This window comes from Arachis hypogaea, chromosome 4, assembly GCF_003086295.3.
Source record: "Arachis hypogaea cultivar Tifrunner chromosome 4, arahy.Tifrunner.gnm2.J5K5, whole genome shotgun sequence".
Lineage (NCBI taxonomy): Eukaryota > Viridiplantae > Streptophyta > Magnoliopsida > Fabales > Fabaceae > Arachis > Arachis hypogaea.
Window position 1 is genome coordinate 20335425 of NC_092039.1, and position 26069 is coordinate 20361493.

At 38.3% G+C, this 26069-nt stretch overlaps 1 long non-coding RNA gene and 1 other non-coding gene across 2 annotated transcripts; one reads left to right on the plus strand and one right to left on the minus strand.

The window, feature by feature from the left end:
• Nucleotides 1-2768: 2768 nt before the first annotated feature.
• LOC112794244 (uncharacterized) lies at nucleotides 2769-3201 on the plus strand. Its single transcript, XR_003198769.2, has 3 exons — nucleotides 2769-2837; nucleotides 2913-2987; nucleotides 3061-3201. It is a non-coding gene; the product is annotated as an uncharacterized lncRNA (long non-coding RNA).
• A 21488-nt stretch (nucleotides 3202-24689) lies between these two features.
• LOC112798962 (small nucleolar RNA R71) lies at nucleotides 24690-24797 on the minus strand. The gene has a single exon (XR_003200555.1). It is a non-coding gene; the product is annotated as a small nucleolar RNA R71 (small nucleolar RNA).
• Nucleotides 24798-26069: the final 1272 nt, after the last annotated feature.

Here is a 26069-nt window from a genome sequence, read left to right on the forward strand (position 1 = left end):
AACAAGATGAACCGTCAGTTGTCCATACTCGAACAATCCCCGGCAACGGCGCCAAAAACTTGGTGGACGAAATTGTGATCACTATTCTTTGATTTGCATTTATTGTAGAATTGTGGAACTTAGGATTTTTGGCACGAGTGAACACAACTCCGTTCAACTAACCAGCAAGTGTACTGGGTCGTCCAAGTAATAAACCTTACGTGAGTAAGGGTCGATCCCACAGAGATTGTTGGTATGAAGCAAGCTATGGTCACCTTGCAAATCTCAGTTAGGCAGAAAAAAAGGGGAATTGTGATTATTGGAATAAATAATAAAAAGGAATAATAAAAGGGATAGAATACTTATGCAGATTCATTGGTAGGAATTTCAGATAAGCAGATGGAGATGCTGTAGAGCCCAAGGACGCCTGCTCTCCTATTGCTTCTACTCAATCCTTCTTACTCCTTTCCATGGCAAGCTTTGTATAGGGGTTCACCATCAACTGTGGCTACTTTCAATCCTCTCGGGGAAATATCCTATGCGGCTGTCACTCGCACAGCTAACCAGTCTGGAGGCATCACCCATGGTTGATGGCTACATCCCATCCTCGCAGTGAAAACTAATGCTCACGCACTCTGTCACAGTACGGCTAATCACCGGTTGGTTCCCTCCCCTACTGGAATAGAATCCCTCTTTTGCGTCTGTCACTAACGCCCAGCAGGTTACAAGTTTGAAGCACGTCACAGTCATTCATTACCGGAATCCTACGCGGAATACCACAGACAAGGTGAGACTTTCCGGATTCCCAGGATCCTACTCGGAATACCACAGACAAGGTTAGACTTTCCGGATCCTCATAAATGCCGCCATCTATCTAGTTTATACCACGAAGATTCTGTTGGGGAATCTAAGAGATACGCATTCAAGCTCTGTTGCATGTAGAACGGAAGTGGTTGTCAATCACGCGCATTCATAAGTGAGAATGATAATGAGGGTAATCTGACTCATTACATTCATCATGTTTTTGGGTACAAATGAATATCTTGGAATAAGAATAAGAGAGATTTGAATAAAAGATAATAGAATTTCATTAATACTTGAGGTACAGCAGAGCTCCACACCCTTAATCTATGGTGTGCAGAAACTCCACCGTTGAAAATACATAAGCAAAAGGTTCAGGCATGGCCGAATGGCCAGCCCCCCCTAACGTGATCACAGGATTCAAAATACAATCCAGGATGTCTAATACAATAGATAAATGTCCTATATATACTAGACTAGCTACTAGGGTTTACATGAGTAAGTAATTGATGCATAAATCCACTTCCGGGGCCCACTTGGTGTATGCTTGGGCTGAGCTTGATCAATCCACGAGTAGAGGCATTTCTTGGCGTCAAACTCCAGGTTATGACGTGTTTTGGGCGTTCAACTCCGGATCATGACGTTTTTCTGGCGTTTAACTCCAGACAGCAGCATGATAAAACGCCAAGTTACATCGTCATTCTTCGAATAAAGTATGGACTATTATATATTGCTGGAAAGCCCTGGATGTCTACTTTCCAACGCCGTTCAGAGCGCGCCAATTGGAGTTCTGTAGCTCCAGAAAATCCATTTCGAGTGCAGGGAGGTCAGATTCCAACAGCATCAGCAGTCCTTTTGTCAGCCTTCTTCAGAGTTTTGCTCAGATCCCTCAATTTCAGTCAGAATTTACCTAAAATCACAGAAAAACACACAAACTCATAGTAAAGTCCAGAAATGTGAATTTATCATAAAAACTAGTGAAAACATCCCTAAAAGTAGCTTAAACTTACTAAAAACTATATAAAAACAATGCCAAAAAGCGTATAAATTATCCGCTCATCAATAATCTACTTTCATCTTTCAAAAAACAAAGGCAAGAACAGGGCTGAAAGACCACAAAAGCCATGGATTGCCAACTGGACTAAGGAGCAGTTGGTGGAAAGAATGAATGCAGAAAGAGAGGAAATTTTGGTGAGTAATCATAATAAGTTGGTGTATTTTATTTACCCGAATGGTGCTAACTAAAATATCTCATGTTTCAGGGGATTGTGAAGATGGCAGAGACAAGAGAAAAAATGAGAAAAAAAGAAAAAAAAGAAAAAAAAAACAAGAAATAAGAAAAAACAAAAAAAAGGAAGGCGAGCCCAACATCGTCTTCGGAGATAGAAACTACTGACAGTGACACTTCTACCTCTGAGTCTGAGGCTCAAGAAGACTCAGAGGATTCGGGAAGAAAACACCCCGGCAAAAAGGGGAAAAAGTAAGTACCATACTTGGGTGTAATTTCTTTTTCGGTTTGGGTGTATTTTGTCTGTTCACGTTGGGTGTATGTAGCTTATTAAGCAGGGTGTGTTTCGTTTGCTGCGTTGGGTGTATATTGTATATTTAGTTGGGTGTATCTCGTGAATCCATTTGGGTGTATTTTTAGTATGTTCTAAATGACAATTGTTTGCCTTCCAGAATGGACTCAAGAAAAAGAAAGCAGAGGCAAGAGGAGTCAGATTCTGATACAGAATCTGAATCTGAACCAAGTGATGAGTAATGTCCTGAAATTAATACTCCTTTCTTTTGGCTTTGTTATAAAGATTTCGTGTATTAACTGAAGTGTCTATTATTAACTTATAGGAGCGAAGAATCATCACCTGCGGAGAAGGAGAAGAAAAAGAAAAAAACAAAAATAACTCCAAAAAAGTAAGCAATTCTTTGGATAAAATTCTGTGATAAAATTAATTTTTTATTTCTGATTGGTACTGTTTTTTTCCACCCAGAACACAACAAAAAAAGAAAAAAGTTGTTGTGGAGGATTCACCTCCTGAAGAAGATCAATACTTTGACGGGTACAGTACCTCGTAAGCTATACTACGGTCTATCATCGTAATTATTTTTGTTAACATCTTATTTTATGAATGTAGTGAGAGATATGAAATATCAAGTGACGAACTCGATGAATGGCTAAGGGAAAACGTTGATAAATCTGCTGCAGAGGGGTATGTCTTGCTGGGCTGTGTATTTGAGATTTTGTTGTCTTTTGTTTGCTAATAATTGTATATTGTTTTGCAGGGAGAACCAAGCTGACCTGCGATCGACAGAAGGTCGCTATGTGTCCTCTGAAACGTAAGAAGCTTTATTATTTAATAAAATCTTGTTATCATGATTTGGATGTATTCTGTGAAACAATTTGGGTGTATTTTGTGGATCAAGTTGGGTGTATCTTGTTTACTAAGTTGGATGTATATTTCGTTTGAATAACATGAAATCTGTTTAGACTACCGGCTGTGAACTTGGGAAGTGATGATCCTTCCTCTCAAGGACGCACAGAACAGAGTAGTGTAAACCAGCCGTCTCAGAGCATGTAATTTCTCTTTCAAATAACCGTTACTTTTGTTCTTCTAATAACTTCTACTTCTAATTCTGTATATATTTTTTTAGAAAAAAAAGCCCTTTATTATTTTATTCAAGAAAAAAAGGCAGCAAAAAAAAAAAGCAAAAACTGCAAGTATGTAAGTTCTCAAAAACAAAGCCCGTCTTCTTTTTGAATTGTTCGGGTGTATTTTTTGATCTTCTTTGGGTGTATTTTAGGTTGACTCCGACTGATTCGAATATGATGGTTGTTAGGGAACAAACGCCGTCGGAAGCGCTTGCAATGTGAGTTTTCCAAGAATATTTCAACCTTATAACCTTATTATTTTCAAATACGTTGTTAACCTTTCATTTTTATTCTTGTTTATAGTCCCGATCCAGTTTTTTGTGCCGGCATCCCAACAAACAACCACTGACGCAGATTTCGAACCAACCCCTATGCTACAGATTGAAGGGGCTAGAGAAACGTAAGAAAATAGTATTGGGTGTATATTTATTTAGGGTTTGGGTGTATATTTGATAACAGTTTAGGTGTATATTCTTCCTGATTAATTTTGTGTAACTGTGCAGCACTCCTGAAACCCCCAAACAACTTCAAGAAACAACACCCAAGCTTCCCCCAGCTCCAACAAAAATGTAAGTTCATTAGACTAAAATCAATCTTTGCTTATCATCCGTATATTCTTATTCTTACTCTTATTCTTATACATAATGACGCAGTCATCCAGACGCAGAGGACGCTGCTGCCCTGTTGATGATGGCACGGACAGCAAGCTATGTTCCTAAAACAGATCCGGGGATGCCATCATTCAGCCTCGGATTGACAGATTCAAGCCAGGAGGGGGCGTCGACGCAGGAGACAGAAAGGGAAAAATCTCCAGAAACTGCAACTATGCTAGAACAATTAGACAGTTTGGTCCAAAAATTAGCAAGCAGTGCGTCAAAGGGAAAAGAAGAAAGTCCACAAATTTAGAGGTAGACTGGGGGAGAAAGTTCTGCAAAGGTTGAAACTCCTGGGGGAATAAATCAAATTCCGGATGATATGAAACAAAAGTGCTACATCTGGGGGACGAGACTGAAGGAAGATGCAAAAGGCGATACTGACGAGTATGAGGAGATATGCACTCTGATTGGCCAAGGAGAATACATTTTGATGAGAACGCACCTTGCATCCCTCCAGGCAAAAAGTGATATAGAATCTCAGGTAATTTTAGACTAACATTAATGTTTTTACACCAAAGTCAACTGCAATGTTTATTAATTTAAAATTGATTTCTAGATTGTATCTGCCATCTGCCTCATCCTAAACCAGAAAAAGGAAAAGAGGTTTCAGGCACAAATATACTGTCTCCCCCCGATATTGTGGTAAGTGTTACTTCTACGAACTTTGGGTGTATTTTATGCATTGATTTGGGTGTATTTTTTAGCTTAGATTGGGTGTATGTTGTGTATTTTCGGTTTTTCATTTCTTGTATCGCAATTCTTGCAGAGCATGGCACTTTCGGATCACCCAAGGGGGGAATTTATATCCCCGAAAACGAACAAAGAATTCAGGGTGGAAGCCTACCCGAGTTTCATTGAATTCATAGATAGAAAAAAATTAAGTTCGCATCCATATGTAAGTTTTCGTTTCGTAAATTTGTTAGTACGCTTATTTACTTATATGCCAAATAAAATAACAGACTGTTGAAATGTGGCAATCCTTCAGATTTTTGCTCCTGTTTGCCACTCGGGACATTGGTGGTTATGGCTGATAAATACAAGAAAGCGGAAATGTCAAATACTTGACCCGCTACACAAAAAAGCTCCAAGCGATGAGAGAAAGGACATTAATAAATTCACTGTAAGTTGCCTCTGTCTTCTTTACTTTAATAGATAGGTCTATTTTGAAGGTTGAGTTGGGTGTATATTCCATATTCAGTTGGGTGTATCTTGTCCATTCATTCGGGTGTATTACTGATTTGTTTTGGTATTTAAGGGATATGTATTTTCAAGATTGATAACATATGCCGGCGGGAAACCTCTCGAGAAAGGCGAGAAGGAGAAGGAAATTAAAGCACCATATGTTAAAATTTCAGGCCAAAAAACAAGGTATAGATTTGTGACTCTGAACCTTAAACTTTCCTAAATGAGATTTGTAATTTATTTTCTTCGTTTTCAGCTATGACTGCGCTATCTACGTAATGAAGTGGATTGAGTTAATTGAGCCGGAAAACATTAAAAAGGGGAAGTATGAATGGGATAATTGGACACAGGTAACTGTCTTTAGAACTATATAACTCTGTATTACTTTACTGAATTAATATTTCTGTTTAAACATAACATACTTTTTAATTGTAGGAGGAGGTGGACCACTATAGAGTGGAGTATGCTTCCCGGATACTATTCAGTGAGATGAATAAACAGAGAGATCGGGCAATTAGAGAGAGTAGTGCTATAAGGTTGTCAAAGCCATCCTCTGTATTATTGAGTCCGTTTTGTCAAATTAATTTTGCTGGTATAGAAACTGGGTAATCCAACTGCTGGGTAGTTTGTAAATTGAACAAATGATGTAAATATTTGCCATTTATCAACAACTTCTATTCCATGTATATTTTTTCCCATAGTTAAACTATCTGTGCTGGTAAACTGTCTGTGATGTATTCAAAAACTGTATTACAGGTGGTAAAACATAAAGCAAAAAATCAAGGCATACGCATATTATAAACTGTTACACCCAACGCAAGTCTAATAATACACCCGAGGTTGAATAAAATATACACCCAATTGTCTGTGCTGTATTCAAAATGAATGAATTACATGTACTAAAATATGAAAAAAAACATCAACTGAAATATACGCCCATAACCTGTGAATTTTTACAGCTTTTGTTCTATATGTATCTATATATGTGTCTATATGTAAATTGTCAATTAACAAAAATACACCCAAAAGAAACAGTGCTTTTACATCCATACTCTTTATAACTATACACCCAAAGAGTTATCCCCTGCTGCTGGTACCCTGAACTGATAATTTATAACTTGTCCCTGATATTGGCTGCAACTTGAATGCGCCGCTGATGCAGCATCAAACAGGTTTATCTGAATATAACACTCACGCATTAGCTAAACTATTAACTAGAAAAATAAACTCAATCGCCACAAATTTAAAGAACATTACATTTACCTCGCTTAAAACTTTCGTCTTCTTCTTCTTTGTGGCATTTGCAATCTGTTTCTCCAGCTTTGAACCTAGCCTGTTTTTTGGACGTCCTCTTGTTCGAATCCTTGGCGGGCTTTGAAGCTCGTTAACGGATTCCAAGTTGGCGTCTTCGTGGGATAAAGAAGATGTCCCCTTCCTTTTTCCTTTTAATGCTTCCATCTCGGCCATGACGTTATCGTACGCACGATGCAGAATTGCAGTCAGCTCCTCCGATTCGGAGGCAAATTCACAAATATTTTGCGAACGAAAAACCAATTGGTCGAACCTCTTGCTTCTTGGCTCCATCAGTGGCTCGTCGTGGCTGCTCTTGATGTGTGTGTGTCGCCTCTTTACCTTCTTGCTCCATCGTTCCAGTATGTATCTAGGGGACACTTGGCTTACTTGTTCGAAGCTTAACACGCTTAGTGCGTGACGGCACAGTATCCCTCTCGACTCGAATAATAAGCATTGGCATTTTACCTCGGCTGCAACTGAGTCATAGGTAACCGCGAACTTGTCGAATATTGAGCTGAAAACTTGTTCTCCGACTTCGTATACTGAATAGCCTAGAGCGGAATTCTTTAATCTGGTGATGCAATTCGCCTTTCCTCTGAATTGGGCTTGGACTTCCCTAAACTTTGCGTGAGTGTACGCATCTTGAAACTGAGCTTCGATGGAGGATTTGGTTGCACACGGTATGACCGTATAAAAATCTGCAGCATCTGATTCTCTCTCTGCTTGCTCCCTGCTTCCGAGGCAATTATCGTACTGTTTGACGAACTGAATGAGCGAGCTGTTTCGGGTGATGTACTTGTTAAAAAATGAATGCATGCTCTCACTCCTTTGTGTGCTTCTCATCCCTGCCCAGAAGTGGTGGTCCAGATAGATAGGAACCCATATGTGACGGTCTTCGTACAGATCTGCATAATACACCCAAACACACACAGTAAAATACACCCGAGAGATCGTACAATTTACACCTCTGCTGCAGATTTTAAAAACACATTACCTGAAAGCCACTTGTTGTCCGCAAGACCAAAATTCACCAGAAAATCGTTCCAATTCCTATCGAATGAGTCTTTGCTATGAGAGTTCCAAACAACATGGCTCATTTGTTGTTCGATATTGGCATGTCCCTTGTACCCGTTTAATTTGCTTGGAATCTTCTTCATGATGTGCCAAATACACCAGCGGTGAACTGTTGTTGGCATACAGGCCTCTAAAGCCCTTTTCATTGATGCGCACTGATCGGTGAGAAACTCTTTCAGAGCGTTTCCTCCCATGCAACGAAGCCAGCATTGAAATAACCATTTGAATGATTCAATTTCTTCGTTCTTCATCAAAGAGCATCCGAGAAGTGTTGATTGACCGTGGTGATTCACCCCGACAAAAGAACCACAGACCAAATTATACCTAAAACGAATTACCATCGTCCAGAATGCAAAATCATTAGGTACACCCTAACAAATGCTTTGAATACACCCAATGACACATCCAATATACACCTCTGCTGCGGATTCGTAAAAATAAATTAATTTAGCATCATAAACAGGGACAGTTTGTTACCTGTTTGTATTGTAGGTGGTGTCGAATGAAATGACGTCTCCGAAATACTCAAAGGCGGCTCTGCTTCTTGCGTCGGCCCAAAAAGCCAGCTTAATCGATTGATCCTCCTCGAGTTCGAGCTCAAAAAAGAAATTCGGATTCTTCTCTTTCATTCTTAAGAAATATTTCCCGAATTCCTTTGCATCTTCTTGTTCGGAAACATTTCGCACTTCCCTGATAATGTAATTCCTCACGTCCTTTTCGATAAAATTTAACTCGCGGTGACCCCCGGCAGCCGCAACAAATGATTGGTAGGTTTTGCTTGGTCTGATACCGGCCTCGTCGTTATTCTCTATCGTACGACGAATGGACATGCTTAGTTCCCTGTGCTGTTTGAGCATCTCTGCTTTGCTTGGACAGCAATGGTGTGAATGATCCAGCACAACCTTTGAAATGATCCAAGCACCGACATCCTTCAATGTGTGTATATAAATTCTTGCAGGACAGTTTGAACCGGCTGTCGGATTGGTCTTCTCGGTTGGAGATATTTTAGATTTCCATTTTCCCTCTCTGCTACATGTAATCAGTTGATTCTTAATCTCGTTTCCCTTCCTATTTGTGCACCGAACTCTTGTAGAGAAACCTGCAGCCTTGGCGTAGTTCCTGTAAAATTTTCCGGCATCTTCAAGGGTGGTAAAGGTCATTCCGACCTTCGGAACAAGCTCGTCATCAACAACCGAGAGAGGCTGCACAATACACCGTGTCAGAACTGTGAATACACCCATAGATATAATACAAATACACCCAATCATGTCTAATATGATACACCCGAACCGAAACAACTCAACTACAGAATGACCTTTAAAGCCATAAACAGTCAATACACAGGCTGCAGAATACACCATGTCAAAAACTAAAAACACACCCAATCATGTCTGAATAATACACCTGAACAACAACAACTCAATTAAAAATAACAAAAAACCAGTAAAGTGTATATACACCCACACTTATAGCTAAAATACGCCCAAAAAAGAATTGATCTACACCCGAGCGTCTGCTATAAATTCCAGGTAATTAAACAATGTTCAGCAATTTTTAAACTACACAATGCTATACAAATTACTGTAAATCAAACCTCAGGAACTTCGTTAGATTCAAATTCATAATCCACATCGCCTGGATTCAGCACACAATCTGAGCTTGAAGGATCCATTATCTTTAAAACGAGTTCGAACTTTGATTTCAGAAAACAACAAATCAAAAGAGAAAACGAAGCTCGAGTTGCAGAGAGAGAAAAAGATAACGTAAACGAAGAACATACCAGTGAGAAAAGAAGAGGAAAAGATCGATGGAGAAGAATGAGGGAAGACGCGCGAGAAGAAGAACAACCAAATCTCAAAATAACGAAAACGAAGAAGGAAACAAATATTTTAAATTTGGAAGTTAGATATACGCGGGATATTATATAGCGCGTGTAATCAACGTACGTGGAGGAGCGCGTATTTTAAATTTATTGTTTAATAAACTTGTAAAGCATACAAGCCCTATGCAGAGCTTTTCCGTTATAATTATATCAAATAATTTTATTTTTAACAAAAATACTAATATTTTTTATATATAAAAAAATGAGCCTAATTTCATTTCTTATGGACCGTCAAATCTATCATACTATACTCTTCTACACACAGCATAGCATAGGTTGGTTTATGATTGGTCTTAAAAGCCTCCTTGTCCTTAAACTTATTTGGATTTTAATAATATATAATTAGTATCTAAAATTATAACAAGTAATTTATTTATCTGATTAAATAAGTATAAAAATTTAAATTTTATTATATATATATATATATATAATTTATTAACTAGTGATAAATTATTAAATAAAATTTTGATCTATAGTAGATTAAGGTAATCTATCAAAATAAAAAAGACAACAAAAAATAAAAATAATTAATCCTTACAATTTTCTCTTAATTATCATTAATATTATTATTACATAGGTGTGTTGCTAGGCAGGTATAGATACATTCAAGAATTAGCATACCCCACTCCACCAATGGTCAAATTAGGAATCAAATTGTTGAGGAAATGAAATGAACCACATGTTATATGATATAGAACAAGGTATTTTGTTTCCAAAAATAATGCAGATACACGGTTCGGTTAACAACGAGCACATTATTATTGAAGAAGAATATGCTTTATCCTAAACAACTCTTTTTATTTTTGTTATATTAAGCTTTTTGATGTTATTAACAGATCACGAGAGAGCATATGGGCATAAATTAAATAAGCATCTAATAATAATACAACTTTCTCATCATTGACCATTCACTTCTTTATTTAGGGTATGCGGTCTTTATACAAGGTACTATATGTTCGTTCTTTCAAGTAACGATATATAAACGTATTTATTTTGGAAAAAGTATGTAAGGGTGCAGAGTTTTTTAAATATTAATTTGCTAATAGAAAAAGAAAATAAAAATAGTATTATAACTTTGGATTTTAAATTTTAGTTTTTAAATATAAACTATTGATATAAAATAAGTTTAATTATTCTATTGACTCTTATAATTCTATTATTTTTAATTAGATTCTTATAATTTAAAATTTTGTAATTTAATCCTATATAAAATAAAATTAAAATTAGTAATTAGATTCTTAATAGTTGTTATTTTTCAAAAATAAAAGATTAATTCTATATTTTGCTTTAAAAATATTTCATAATTTATCGTCCATCAAAATAAAAAATGAAAATTTCAAAAAAAAATATTTTTTATAAAAAATAATTAGAAAGGACCTAATTAAAAGCTTGTTTATTTAATATAGGAAATCAATCATAAACTTTTAAACTATAAGAACCTAATTAAAAGTTTGATGAAATTATAAAAATATAATTAACAAAATAATTAAAATTATAAAATATATATAATAAATATAGAGTTAAAATTTATTTAATTAACAAAAAATATAACACTCCTTACGTAAATAAGAAACATTTAAAAATGACCTTACATATTATATTAACTTACATTTTTATTACTCCTGAAATGAAAAATAGTCTCACTTTAAGTAGGAATTATTATACTACATTACATTTTAATTAATATAGTACAAGATATAAAATGAGTTTATGAAACATTTTTGTTTATCTTTATGGTTTTAGATATGAATATTGAATAGGGACAGCAGTGGAAAAAATAACAAACTGGAGACAATAACAACAGCAAGATTGGATGTATTCTCCAAATGATTTGTGTTGTTAAAAATGGGTTTTCATTTTCAATTTTGCCAGCTCTACCCTATGACGTGCTACCGCTGCAAATCAAAGGAGGGTCCATTAATTTGTCCTCTTCTCTCAATAATTTATATCTCTCTCTTCTTTTCTTATTTTCTTTCATTCCATTTACATGCATCAGGATAACAACTTGTAATGGAATTAATACCGTTAATTTTTTTCTTATATCTATTATCTAGGACATTATTAAAATTTTAATTATATATATTGAGAAGTAAAAATATTATTTATACAAACAAATAGCTGCTATGTATTTATATATTTAATGTGTTAAATTATATTTTATATTTTATATTTTAATATATATTATTAAACTACTCTTTTACCTTAACTCATGACAACAATAAAAAAATCTTGTGACCCACAAATTCAATCTAACATAATACATAAATTCAGTTATAATTTTAGTCTTTATTATCTTATCTTTATGTTATCTTCTTATCTTATCTTTATTTTTATCTTTTGTAGGCAATGTTATATATATATATATATATATATATATCCCAAAATGCGCATGGATGAAAAATTGGAATAAAATACGCATGGCCATTTCAGGGGCAGCACACACGAAATGGAATTACACTCCATTCCAAGGATGGTGCATACGAAATGGAGCTTCTAACTCACTTGCATCACCCACCAAATGGGACACAGTCTGACAGGCTCCATTTCGCGTCTGTCCTGGCTGCAATCGTTGCTCCATTTCGTGGGTGATGCAAGTGAGTTGGGAGTTCTATTTCGTGTGCACCATCCTTAAAATGGAGTGTAATTTCATTTCGTGTGTGCTGTCCAAAAATGGCCATGCGTATTTTATTCCAATTTTTCATCTATGCGCATTATGGGAAATAATCATATTTTTATACATATATAAATAAAAAAGACGAATAAACAATCAATAAGATTTCTTCATCTTTTCTTTTCCTATTCTTTCACAATTTTATCATGGTATTAGAGTCTTGGTATTCTCTTTGACGAGAAATAAGCTATCATCTTTCCGGTGAGAAATCACCCTACTTCTTTTTCAACCTCTTCCCACAATGAATAATCAATCTTTCAACTTAGCTCAGAATCTAACCAATCTCTATTACATCCATCCAAGTAAAAATCCAACATCAGTCTTCGTTATCCATGTTCTAACAGGAAACAACTATCATTCATGGAATAGTCACTATGGCCTTCACCTTCTTCCGGCAATTCCATCTGCGCCAGTTCCGTCTGCATTCTATTTCAGCAGTCATGTCTGTATTCTATTTCAGCAGTCCAATCCTCCTCACATCCTAACCCTAGACACCATGGAAGAAGTGTAGAGCGTCTTCAACACCTTCGACATTGTTTCCGACATCTCGAACCACCACTTCCTCCTTCCAGACGAAAAAGAGGTTAAAGTACAGTGGTAGCCCAGGTGCAAAAATGGTAGCTGATGAAGGCCTACGTAGATCTTGGGCGGCCTACGAACCAGGTGATTTCCGAGTTGCCACGTGAGCCTGAACATGGTCTCGCTATACTCACGTGACCACGTCTCATGAAAAATTTTGTTTACGTGAATCTACCAAGCTCGTTGAAGTATGATTTTTCACTGAGAACGAGAGCTTGGATTGAGAGCAAGACTTGGAACAATTTTGAGCCTTGTGGGTCCCACTATTCGCCAGACCACGTGTTGAGAAGGCTCAAGCAAACCTTGCCAGAGTTGTAGAGGTTCGGGTTGAGACCAAGCTCAAAGGAGTGGAAGTATAAGATCGGAGGGTTGTTTGGATATTCCAAGGGGAGATTTATGTCGAAGAAGAAGAGACCATACATCATGGTTGGATATTACTGCTGCAAAGGTCTATCACCGAGTTTGCCCTATTCGGAGGCGAAAATTTTGGGATCTTCTCGGAAGATGTTGAGGGAAGACTTGTACCCCAAACTGGTTCAAATGTTTAAATTAAATTAAATTCAATTAATAAACAATCAATAAAATTTCTTAATCTTTTTTCTCTATTCTTTCACAATTTTATGATGGCATCAAAGTCTTGCTATCCTCCTTGAATAGGAACAAGCTATCATCTTTCCGGTGAGAAATCACCCTACTTCTTTTTCAACCTCCTCCCACAATGAATAATCAATCTTCCAATTTAGCTTAGAATCCAACCAATCGCTATTACATCCATCCCAGGAAAAATCCAACAACAGTCTTGGTTACCCATGTTCTAACAAGAAATAACTATCATTCATGGAATAGTCATTGTGGCCTCTCTGCGCCTTCTACCGGCAGTTCCATCTGCGCCTTCTTCCGACAGTTCTGTCTGCATTTTATTTTAACAGTCATGTCTGCATTCTGTTTCAGTAGTCTAATCCTCCTCAAATCCTAATCCTATACACCATGGAAGAAGTGGAGAGCATCTTCAACACCTTCGACATTGTTTTCGACGTCTTGGACCACCACTTCCTCCTTCCAGACGATAGAGATTCTAGTACAGTGGCAGCCCGGGTGCGAAAATAGTTCTTAATGAAGGCTTTGTAATTCTTGGGCGGCCTGCAAACCAGGTGATTCCTGAGTTGCCACGTGAGCCTGAACACGGTCTCACTATACTCACGTGACCACGCCTTAAGAAAAATTTTGTTTACGTGAATCTGCCAAGGCTCGTTAAAGTAGGATTTTCCATTGAGAATGAGAGTTTGGACTTTGGATTGAGAGCAAGACCCGGAACAATGTTGAGCTTTGTGGGTTCCACTTTTTGCCAGGCCACGTGTTGAGAAGGCTCAAGCAGACCTTACCGGAGTTGTAGAGGATCGGGTTGACACCGAGTCCAAAGGAGTGGAAGTATAAGATCGGAGGGTTGTATGGATATTCCGAGGGGAGCTTTATGTCGAAGAAGAAGAGACCATCGTGTCATGGTTGGATATTACTGCTGCAAGGGTCTATCACCGAGTTTGCCATGTTCGAATGCAAAAATTTCGGAATCTTCTCGAAAGATGTTGAGGGAAGACTTGTACCCCAAACTGGTTCAAATGTTTCAATTAAATTTAATTTAATCAATAAACAATCAATAAAATTTATTCATCTTTTCTTTTCTGATTCTTTCAAATTTTATCATGGTATCATAGTCTTAGTATCCTTTTTAAAGAGGAATAAGCTATCATCTTTTCGGTGAGAAATCACCATACTTCTTTTTCAACCTCCTCCCACAATGAATAATCAATCTTCCAATTTAGGTCAGAATCCAACCAATCTCTATTACATCCATCCAAGTAAAAATCCAACATCAGTCTTGGTTACCCCTGTTCTAACAGGAAACAACTATCATTCATTGAATAGTCACCATGGCCTGTCTATGCCTTCTTCCGGCAGTTTCATCTGCGCCTTCTTTTGGCAGATTCGTCTGCATTCTATTTCAGTAGTCATGTCTGCATTATGTTTCAACAGTTCAATCCTCCTAACATCCTAACCCAAGACACCATGGAGGAAGTGGAGAGCATCTTCAACGCATTCGACATTGTTTCTGACGTCTTGGACCACCACTTTTTCCTTCCAAATGAAAAAGAGGATCTAGTACGGTGACAGCCCGGGTGTAAAAATTGTTCCTGATAAAGGCCTCGTAGTTCTTGGGTGGCCTGCAAACCAGGTGATTCCCGAGTTGCCATGTGAGCCTGAATACGGTCTCGCTATACTCACGTGACCACATCTCAAGAAAAATTTTGTTTAAGTGAATCTGCCAAGGCTCGTTGAAGTAGGGTTTTTCATTGAGAACGAGAGCTTGGATTGAGAGCAAGACCTGAAACAGTGTCGAGCCTTGTGGGTCCCACTTTTTGCTGGGCCAAGTGTTGAGATGGATCAAGCAGACCATGCCGGAGTTGTAGAGGTTCGGGTTGAGACCAAGCCCAAAGGAGTGGAATTATAAAATCGGAGGGTTGTTTGGATATTCCGAAGGGAGCTTTATGTTGAAGAAGAAGAGACCATCGCGTTATGGTTGGATATAACTGCTGCAAGAGTCCATCACTGAGTTTGCCTTCTTTGGAGGCGAAAATTTTGAAATTTTCTCGGAAGATGTTGAGGGAAGACTTGTACCCCAAACTGGTCAAATGTTTCAATTAAATTCAATTCAATCAATAAACAATCAATAAAACTTCATCATCTTTTCTTTTCCTATTCTTTCATAATTATATGATGGTATCTAATGTAAGACCCAAAGCTTTTAAAAAGTCTTATTATGATCAAGTCTCAAATCTTATGGTTAATTATACCCTTAATTTCAGAAATTATTTTATTAAAGGTAATTAAGGCAAGTTTTGATTTATTAGATTTGAGATGAGTTACGATTATTATCCAATTTTATAATTATTGGATTATTTTCTATATTTGAATTATAAAGTTGCTAGTTGTGAAATAATAAGGATTTTATATGTTTTGGACTAAGTAACTAATATTTTAAATATTAATACTGCTATTTTGGAAAATAGAAAAATTAAGTATATTATTTCTAATTATTTGATTTGGGTATTTTGTTGAAAATAATTTGTAAAAGTGATGAGTAAATAGTATTTTTCTATATACAAATAGTGTTGGATTTAAATTGGATTTCAATTACTATATTATCCCTATTTTAAGTGAAATTACAAAAATGCCCCTAACCCTAAGTTTCAAAAATGAAACCCTAATCCTTGTAACCCAGCAGCCACCACCCCAACCCCCCTTCAGCAACACAAACAGCAGCACACGGTTTCCTTTCCTCTTTCTCCATGAAAGGAGAGGAACAGAAGCCAAAAATCAGGGAGAAATGGAGACTGAGTCGCGGAAGAAGGGAGGAGGAGAGGAAGGCCTGCACCAGTGTGCTGGTCTCATTGCCGCCGTCGTCTGACCGAGGAGGGGGAAGAGCGCCGTGCCTCTCTGTCTCGCCGCCACTGAACTCGCGCACAGGAAGAGAGGAGATGCGCGAAAGGGAGCCACTGCGAGGGAAACCATCGCCGCCTTCCGCCATTGCCGAGCCTGGGGCCGCCGTTCTCCTCGTCGCCGACCAGTCCTTCCGTGTCGCCGCCGTACGCGCTGTGACCTCCAGCCGCGCCATTGCTAGTCTTGCTTACTCTGCCGCCGTGAAGCCCAGCTGCTGTTGGGAACCTTGTCACCGCTTATGGGGTGCACCAGTAAGCCTCTGCCACCGGAAAATGTCACTGCTGCTACGTCGCCGGAGCTTCTAACCGAGCTTCAACCGCCAAGAACGCCGCTGCCGCCACCGAGCTCCACTGCCGGTAAGGCTTTTAAGTTGAGTTTTCCTTCTGTTGAGTTTCCTGGAACTTCATCGTCGTTGCGTGTGGTTCAGATCGTCGCTGTTGCTTGGGGCTGACTGCCGGGTTACCGCCGAACCGGTTCAGAGACCGCCGTTGTTTCGGTTCAGCCGCTCCTTCTTCGGTTCGGTAAGCATTTCGATTTGAAAGCCCTTTCGTTATTATTCTGTTATCTCATGCTGAGGTTTATGGCGTTAATTGCTATAAGATTGAGTTCGATTGTTGTATGTTGCGATTAGAGTTGTTGAGACTGTTGCGAAAGTGGCTTGGAGCTGAGGTTTTGGTTGCCGTCAGTACGAATTGAGGCGGAAAGGACTTGATGAGTCATTTGGGTTATGAAATTGTGTTTTGAGGTAGGGGCGCTCTCCAAACACTATGTTTTATGTATTGGAATTATTACATATGGATAATGATGTGAGATATTGTGTATTTGGTGATTGTATATGCCTTATGTATTATTTGATTGATTCGAATGATTATGGATGTTGATTTGGCTGAATTGTTGTGCGGCTTGTGGAATGTAATGTTTTGAAGTTGATTCTTTAAAGATTTGAAATCTGAGTTTAATCCGCTGAGGATTGATTTGATTTGAGTTAATTTTTTTGATGATTTGAAAAGTCGAATGCACCTTTGAATTCAGCCTGGTTTACTTTAATTGACTTGGTTTTGGACAAATGATTTGTTACTGAGCCGTTTCTTTAAAGCTTTGAAAATGAGTTAAATCGGTTGATATTGATTTGATTTGAAATAGTTTTCTTGAGATATGCCACTGAGGCAACTGATGGATTTAGCATGATTTTGAATTGAGTTTTGGGATTCTGGATTGTTGAAAAGGATTGACGAACGGTTTAGCTGGGACCCGAACCGGGTGGCAAAGTCCAAGTTTTAAGGGAGATGCTGCCGAAATTTCTATAAAATCTGAGGCTTTATTTGAAATGTTATTTGGGAAATTTTGAGATTAATGCCTTTCCTATTTACTTGGAGGATAGCGAATTTAGGTCTTCTTTTATTAACTTTACTTAGATCAATTATGAAAAACGATGAAGCTATGCTTTGAAAGAATTACTAAAAAGAGAATCATCATTTCTCCTTATTTTCCAAGAAGAATAGTATGTCTTTGGGTACAAGTTATTCAAAAGTGAATTTTGCCTTGAGGCTGTTTTAAAAGGTAAAACGGGTTTATGTTCTTCTCTATTAAACATAAAGGGTGTCCATTGGAAGAGTTTTCGTGATTTTAAAAGGAATTGGATTTCGATTGATGAACTTCTTTATTTTGATGTTTTGAATGAGATTCAGAGTACCCTTTGAACTCTAGTTTAACACAACAAAAATGATTCTCTTAGCAGTTTGAAATGCTTCAGATTTAATTATGGAATTGAAGCCGGTTTTGTTTAAGTAAAGGAAATGGCTTTGAAAAGAGTAATTGATTACATGACTCGGATTGGCTTAGATCCTATTTTACTACTCAAACCAGGAAGCCAAGGTTTTTAATGAATTTAAAATAAATTTGGTGAAATGAGTTATGTTATTCTCCTCTAAAGACTTGGGACTCTGCCGAGGAACTTTTGTTATAAAATCCCATTGTTGTATGGGTGATTTTGAATACTTTAAAATAAATCTTTAACCTTCCATGGTTTTGGAAGTTTTGGAAAGAGAATGCCAAGAGTGGCTTTGTTTTAAAAAGGGAACTCACTTTGAGTAAATTTGGCTTATGAGCCTGAGATTATTTGAGAAATGAGATTTCTAAAGCCAAGGCTGAAAAGAGTTGAAACTTGATTTCAAAGTGAAATGAATAGAGAAAATGATTTATGGCTTAAATGCCGATTTCATGAATTTGATGATTTTGAATGTGGAAGTGCTATTTTGTTGTGAGCCAGAATGGCTTGAATGATATGAATATTGGCTGGTTCTGGATTGAACCGTGAGCCGGATGGCTGAGATGGATGTTGATCCATGATTGAGAATGAAAGCATTTATGCTGAGACATTGATAAGTTGTGATGTTGCACTTCCACTATCGGAGATAAGAGTTTTCCTGGGAGGAAGCAGTGGCTAGCCACCACGTGCTCCAGGTGGAGACTCGAAGCTCTTTTGACCCTATGTCGTCAGGGTGGCCAGGCACTGTGAAATTCCTGGATGAGCTCACCCCCATAAAATATTCACCAGTGAGGGTGATGGATATGGATCATGATTATGATCAAGTTTATATTGAGTATAACTCGAGTTGGGGAGACACGACAGAGGGACAGTCCAATGGTTAGCTACCAGAACTTGTCGGGTTGGCTCTATAACCGACAGATGATATCATTAGCCACTAGGGACAGGCATGCATCATATGCATCTATGTGACATTGTTTGGGTGTGCATATTGTACTTGGTTTGCCTATGTGATTACTTGTGATTACCTGCTACTTGTTCTACTTGCTGTAACTGTTTGTTTGTGCTTGAACTTCCTATCTGTGTTTGCAACTGGGACTCTGTTGGATTGTGGTGATTGGTTGTTGTTGGATTATTTGGGCCTAGGGCCGTGGTTGGAATGAGATGAACTGATGGTTGATTTCGATTTTGTGTTTCTGGGTTGGAATAAAATATGAAAGGCTATTTTGGTTCCGCATAGATAAACCGTTTTGAAAGGCTTTTGAGTTTTTGAGAATTGAACGGTTCTTCTTTCAGAAAAGATTTCCGACTTTACTTTTATTGTAAACCGTTGTTTTTGAAAAGAGGCATAAGACGGTTATGAATCACTGGTCGGTTATCTTCACGTATGCTATTACAGTAATTCCCAAAAAACCCTCTACTGAGAACCCTTTCGAGGATGATGTTCTCACCCTCCTACTTTTTTTCCCTTTCAGGATATGGGCTCAGAAGTTACGAAGAGTTTATTTAGTTGTTGAAATGTTATGTATTGCTTTAGATTATTACTTATTGTACCCTCGCCTTTATCTTGATATATTCTGTAAGAGGGATAGGAATTGTATTGGATAATGCTTGTGTTACTATTTATATATGTATGTACTCTTTATGAGTTTATGTAAGTTGTATGGTATCTATGGATGTATGTTATCGGATGAAAGTATTTTGGGAGCGGTATTGCGGTTTAAAGTTTCAAACAGGCTCATATTTTAGTATTAAATAGTATAAAAGTCGTCGTAATGTCCGAGCTATCAGAGTTGCGCAGCCGGAAGCGTGAGCTTTGGTAGTTAGGGTGTTACATCCAAGCCTCGGTATCCTCCTTGAAGAGGAACAAGCTATCATCTTTCCGGTGAGAAATCACCCTGCTTCTTTTTCAATCTCCTCCCACAATGAATAATCAATCTTCCAATTTAACTTAGAATCCAACCAATCTAAATTACATCCATCCAAGTAAAAATCCAACAACAGTCTTGGTTTTCCTGTTCTAACAAGAAACAACTATCATTCATGGAATATTTACTATGGCCTGTCTGCGCCTTCTTCCGGCGATTCTATTTGCGCCTTCTTCTGGCAGTTCCGTCTGCATTCTATTTCAGCAGTCATGTCTGCATTCTGTTTCAGCAGTCCAATCCTACTCACATCCTTACCCTAGACACCATGGAAGAAGCGAAGAGCGTCTTCAACACCTTCGACATTATTTCCGACGTCTCGAACCACCACTTCCTCCTTTCAGACGAAAAAAAAGTTCAAGTACGGTGGAAACCCAGGTGCGAAAATAGTTCCTCTTGAAGGCCTCGTAGATCTTGGGCGGCCTGCGAACCAGGTGATTTCCGAGTTGCCACGTGAGCTTGAACACGGTCTTGCTATACTCACGTGACCACGCCTCACAAAAAGTTTTGTTTATGTGAATTTGCCAAGACTCGTTGAAGTAGGATTTTTCATTGGAAATGAGAGCTTGGATTGAGAGCTAGGCATGAAACAGTGTCAGTTCCACTTTTTTCTGGGCCATGTGTTGAGAAGGCTCAAGCAGACTGATGAGCGGATAATTTGTATACTTTTTGGCATTGTTTTTAGTATGTTTTTAGTATGATCTAGTTAGTTTTTAGTATATTTTTATTAGTTTTTAGTTAAAATTCACTTTTCTGGACTTTACTATGAGTTTGTGTGTTTTTCTGTGATTTCAGGTATTTTCTGGCTGAAATTGAGGGACCTGAGCAAAAATCTGATTCAGAGACCAAAAAGGACTGCAGATGCTGTTGGATTCTGACCTCCCTGCACTCGAAGTGGATTTTCTGGAGCTACAGAAGCCCAATTGGCGCGCTCTCAACGGCGTTGGAAAGTAGACATCCTGGGCTTTCCAGCAATATATGATAGTCCATACTTTGCCCAAGATTTGATGGCCCAAACCGGCGTTCAAAGTCACCTACAGAAATTCCAGCGTTAAACGCCGGAACTGGCATAAAATTTGGAGTTAAACGCCCAAACTGGCATGAGAACTGGCGTTTAACTCCAGAAAAGGTCTCTACACGAAATTCCTTCATTGCTCAGCCCAAGCACACACCAAGTGGGCCCGGAAGTGGATTTTTCTGTCATTTACTCATTTCTGTAAACCTTAGGACACTAGTTTACTATTTATAGGATCTTTTGACATTGTATCAGGGAGAATGCGATCTTTTGATCACTTTAGATCTTAAGAGGACTTTGGTAGCTATCTTCATGCTATCTTAGATCATTGGGAGGCTGGCCATTCGGCCATGCCTAGACCTTATGCTTATGTATTTTCAACGGTGGAGCTTCTACACACCATAGATTAAGGTGTGGAGCTCTGCTGTACCTCGAGTATTAATGCAATTACTATTGTTCTTCCATTCAATTCCGCTTGTTCTTATTCCAAGATATCACTTGTTCTTCAAATTGATGAAGGTGATGATTGACGCCCATCACCATTCTCACTCATGAACAAAGTGACTGACAACCACTCTTGTTCTACAAGCATTTGAGGCTTGGTGAATATCTCTTGGATTCCTGATTGCACGATGCATGGTTGATCGCCTGACAACCGAGTGCTCGCCTGACAAACGAGCCAACCATTCCGTGAGATCAGAGTCTTCGTGGTATAGGCAGGACCTGATGGCGGCATTCAAGAGAATCCGGAAGGTCTAAACCTTGTCTGTGGTATTCTGAGTAGGATTCAATGACTGAATGACTGTGACGTGCTTCAAACCTGTAACCTACTGGGCGTTAGTGACAGACGCAAAAGAGTGATTCTATTCCGGTAGGGGAGGGAACCAAACCGGTGATTAGCCGCACTGTGACAGAGTGTAAGAGCATTAGTTTTCACTGCGAGGATGGGAGGTAGCTGCTGACAACAGTGAAACCCTACACGAGCTTGCCATGGAAAGGAGTAAGAAGAATTGGATGAAGGCAGTAGGAAGGCAGAGAGACGGAAGGGAAGGCATCTTCATACGCTTATCTGAAGTTCCTACCAATGAATTACATAAGTATCTCTATCTTTACCTTTGTGTTATTTTCGTTCATCACTATATCCATTTGAGTTTGCTTGACTAAGATTTACAAGATGACCATAGCTTGCTTCAATACTAACAATCTCCGTGGGATCGACCCTTACTCACGTAAGGTTTATTACTTGGACGACCCAGTGCACTTGCTGGTTAGTTGTGCGAAGTTGTGTAATGCCATGGTATTGAGCTACCACGTTTTTGGAGCCATTACCGGGGATTATGAGAGTTGTGAAAAAGTATTGTTCACAATTTCGCACACCAAGTTTTTGGCGCCGTTGCCGGGGATTGTTCAAGTTTTGAGCAAGCTTTTGATCCGGTAACATCAGTGCCAAAAGCCGGCAACAGCACCAAGTTTTTGGCGCCATTGCCGGGGATTGTTCAAGTTTTGAGCAAGCTTTTGGTAACATCAGTGCCAAGATCCGGCAACAACATCAAGTTTTTGGTGTTATTGCCCGGGATTGTTCAGGCTGGACAACTGACGGTTCATCTTGTTGCTTAGATTAGGTATTTATTTTTTTCGAAATTCTTGAAGATGAATTCTAGAGTTTCATGATGATTTGTTGAAATCTGGCTGGCTGAGAAGCCATGTCTAATCTCATTGGACCGAGGTTTCAACTTATCATCACAAGAGCTTGTTGATGTCTTATCAATCTTGCTTTTGGAGCAGTGATCTGCTAAGGCTTGGCTGACCTTTGGTCATGTCTAGTGTTTTGGACCGAAGCTTTCTTTGAGAGCTTGGCTGGCTGTGAAGCCATGTCTAATTCCTGGATCGGAGTCTTAGACTAGCATTGCACTGATTCCTGGAATTCTCATTAAGAATTTTGATACCTTTTTCCACTTAATTTTCGAAAAACACAAAAAAATTTTACAAAATCATAAAATCCAAAAATATTTCTTGTTTGAGTCTAGTCTCATCATAAGTTTGGTGTCAATTGCATGCATTCATATGTCTTATTGATCTTCAAGATGTTCTTGATGATTTGCTTGATCTGATCTTTGAATTCTATTGACTTGAGTATCTAGTGTGTCTCATTTGCATTTTCATTTTGTTAGTGTCAGTAGTATACAAACTGCTAAGTTTGGTGTCTTGCATGCATTGTTATTTGATTCTTGTTGCATTTTGGTTTGTCCTTATTATTAAAAATCCAAAAATATTTTTAATTTGTGTCTTTTCAAGTCAATAATACAGAGAATTGAAGATTAAGAACATACAGCAGAGGAATTGTACAGAAAAAGCTGGGCGTTCAAAACGCCCAGTGAAGAAGGACAGACTGGCGTTTAAACGCCAGCCAGGGTACCTGGTTGGGCGTTTAACGCCCAAAAAGGTAGCATTTTGGGCGTTAAACGCCAGAATGGATACCATTCTGGGCGTTTAACGCCAGGATGGCTAGAAGGGAAGATTTTGTTTTCAAATCAAATTTTTTCTAAGTTTTCAAAATCTTTTCAAAATCAAATCTTTTTCAAATCAATTTTTCAATCAAATCTTTTTCAAAATCAATTTCTTTCCATTTTTAAAGATACTTGCTACCAATTAATGATTTGATTCAACATTTCAAGTATGTTGCCTTTTCTGTTGAGAAAGGTTTAATGTTTGAATCATATCTTTTCTTGTTAGTCAAGTTTTTAATTTTCAAATCAAATCTTTTTACAATGTTTTTCAAATCATATCTTCTCAATCACATTTTTTTCTTAAATCAATCATATCTTCCTAACAACATCTTTTCCAAAATAGTTTTCAATCAAATCTTTCTGATTTCTAATTTCAAAACCTTTTTCAAAAATCACTTGATTTCTTTTCCTTTTTCATTTTCGAAAATTAAGTAGTGTTTTTCAAAAATGTTTTAAATTTTTCACTTAATTTTCGAAAATAACTTCCCTCCTTCTCACTTCCTTCTATTTATGGACTAACACTACCCCTTAATGCAAAATTCGAACTCCATTTTCTCTGTTAAGTTCGAATTTTCCACTTCTGTCTTCTACTCTTCTTTTTCTCTGACACCTAAAGGAATCTCTGTACTGTGACATAGAGGATTCCACACTTTCTTGTTCTCTTCTCTTTCTTATGAGCAGGAGCAAAGACAAAGGCATTCTTGTTGAGGCTGATCCTGAACCTGAAAGGACCTTGAAGAGAAAGCTAAGAGAAGCCAAAGCACAACTCTCTTTAGAGCACTTGAACGAACTCTTTAAGGAAGAAGAACAAATGGCAGCCGAAAACAACAACAATGCCAACAATGCAAGGAAGGTGCTGGGTGACTTTACTGCACCTACTCCTGATTTCTATGGAAGAAGCATCTCTATCCCTGCCATTGGAGCAAACAACTTTGAGCTTAAGCCTCAATTAGTTTCTCTAATGCAACAGAATTGCAAGTTCTATGGACTTCCATTGGAAGATCCTCATCAGTTTTTAGCTGAGTTCTTGCAAATCTGTGACACAGTCAAGACTAATGGGGTTGACCCTGAGGTCTACAGACTGATGCTATTCCCTTTTGCTGTAAGAGACAGAGCTAGAACATGGTTGGATTCTCAACCTAAAGAAAGCCTGGACTCTTGGAAAAGCTAGTCAATGCCTTCTTGGCAAAGTTCTTTCCACCTCAAAAATTGAGTAAGCTTAGAGTGGAAGTCCAAACCTTCAGACAGAAGGAAGGAGAATCCCTCTATGAAGCTTGGGAAAGATACAAACAATTGATCAGAAAGTGTCCCACTGATATGCTTTCTGAATGGAGCATCATAGGTATTTTCTATGATGGTCTCTCTGAACTGTCCAAGATGTCCTTGGATAGCTCTTCTGGAGGATCTCTTCATCTGAAGAAGACGCCTACTGAAGCTCAAGAACTGATTGAAATGGTTGCAAATAACCAATTCATGTACACTTCTGAAAGAAATCCTGTGAACAATGGGACTAGTCAGAAGAAAGGAGTTCTTGAGATTGACACTCTGAATGCCATATTGGCTCAGAATAAAATATTGACTCAACAAGTCAATATGATTTCTCAAAGTCTGTCTGGGATGCAAAATGCACCAAGCAGTACTAAGGAAGCTTCATCTGAGGAAGAAGCTTATGATCCTGAGAACCCTTCAATAGAAGAGGTGAATTACATGGGAGAACCCTATGGAAACACCTACAATCCTTCATGGAGGAATCATCCAATTCTTTCATGGAAGGCTCAACAGAGACCTCAACAAGGTTTCAATAACAATAATGGTGGAAGAAACAGGTTTAGCAATAGCAAGCCTTTTCCATCATCTTCTCAGCAACAGACAGAGAGTTCTAAGCAGAATAATTCTGACTTGGCAACTATGGTCTCTGATCTAATCAAAACCACTCAAAGTTTTATGACTGAAACTAGATCTTCCATTAGGAATTTGGAAGGACAAGTGGGTCAGCTGAGCAAGAAAATTACTGAACTTCCTCCAAGCACTCTCCCAAGCAATACTGAAGAAAATCCAAAAGGAGAGTGCAAGGCCATCAATATGGCCGAATTCTGGGAGGAAGGAGAGGCAGTGAACGCCACTGAGGAAGGCCTCACTGGGCGTCCACTGGCCTCCAATGAGTTCCCCAATGAGGAACCATGGGAATCTGAGGCTCAAAATGAGACCATAGAGATTCCACTAGACTTACTTCTGCCATTCATGAGCTCTGATGAGTATTCTTCCTCTGAAGAGGATGAGTATGTCACTGAAGAGCAAGTTGCCAAATACCTTGGAGCAATCATGAAGTTAAATGACAAGTTATTTGGAAATGAGACTTGGGAGAATGAACCCCCTTTGCTCACCAAAGAACTGGATAACTTGTCTAGGCAGCAATTGCCTCAAAAGAGGCAGGACCCTGGGAAGTTTTCTATACCTTGTACCATAGGCACCATGACCTTCAAGAAGGCCTTGTGTGACTTAGGATCAAGTGTAAACCTCATGCCCCTCTCTGTAATGGAGAAATTAGGGATCTATGAGGTACAAGCTGCAAAAATCTCACTAGAGATGGCAGAC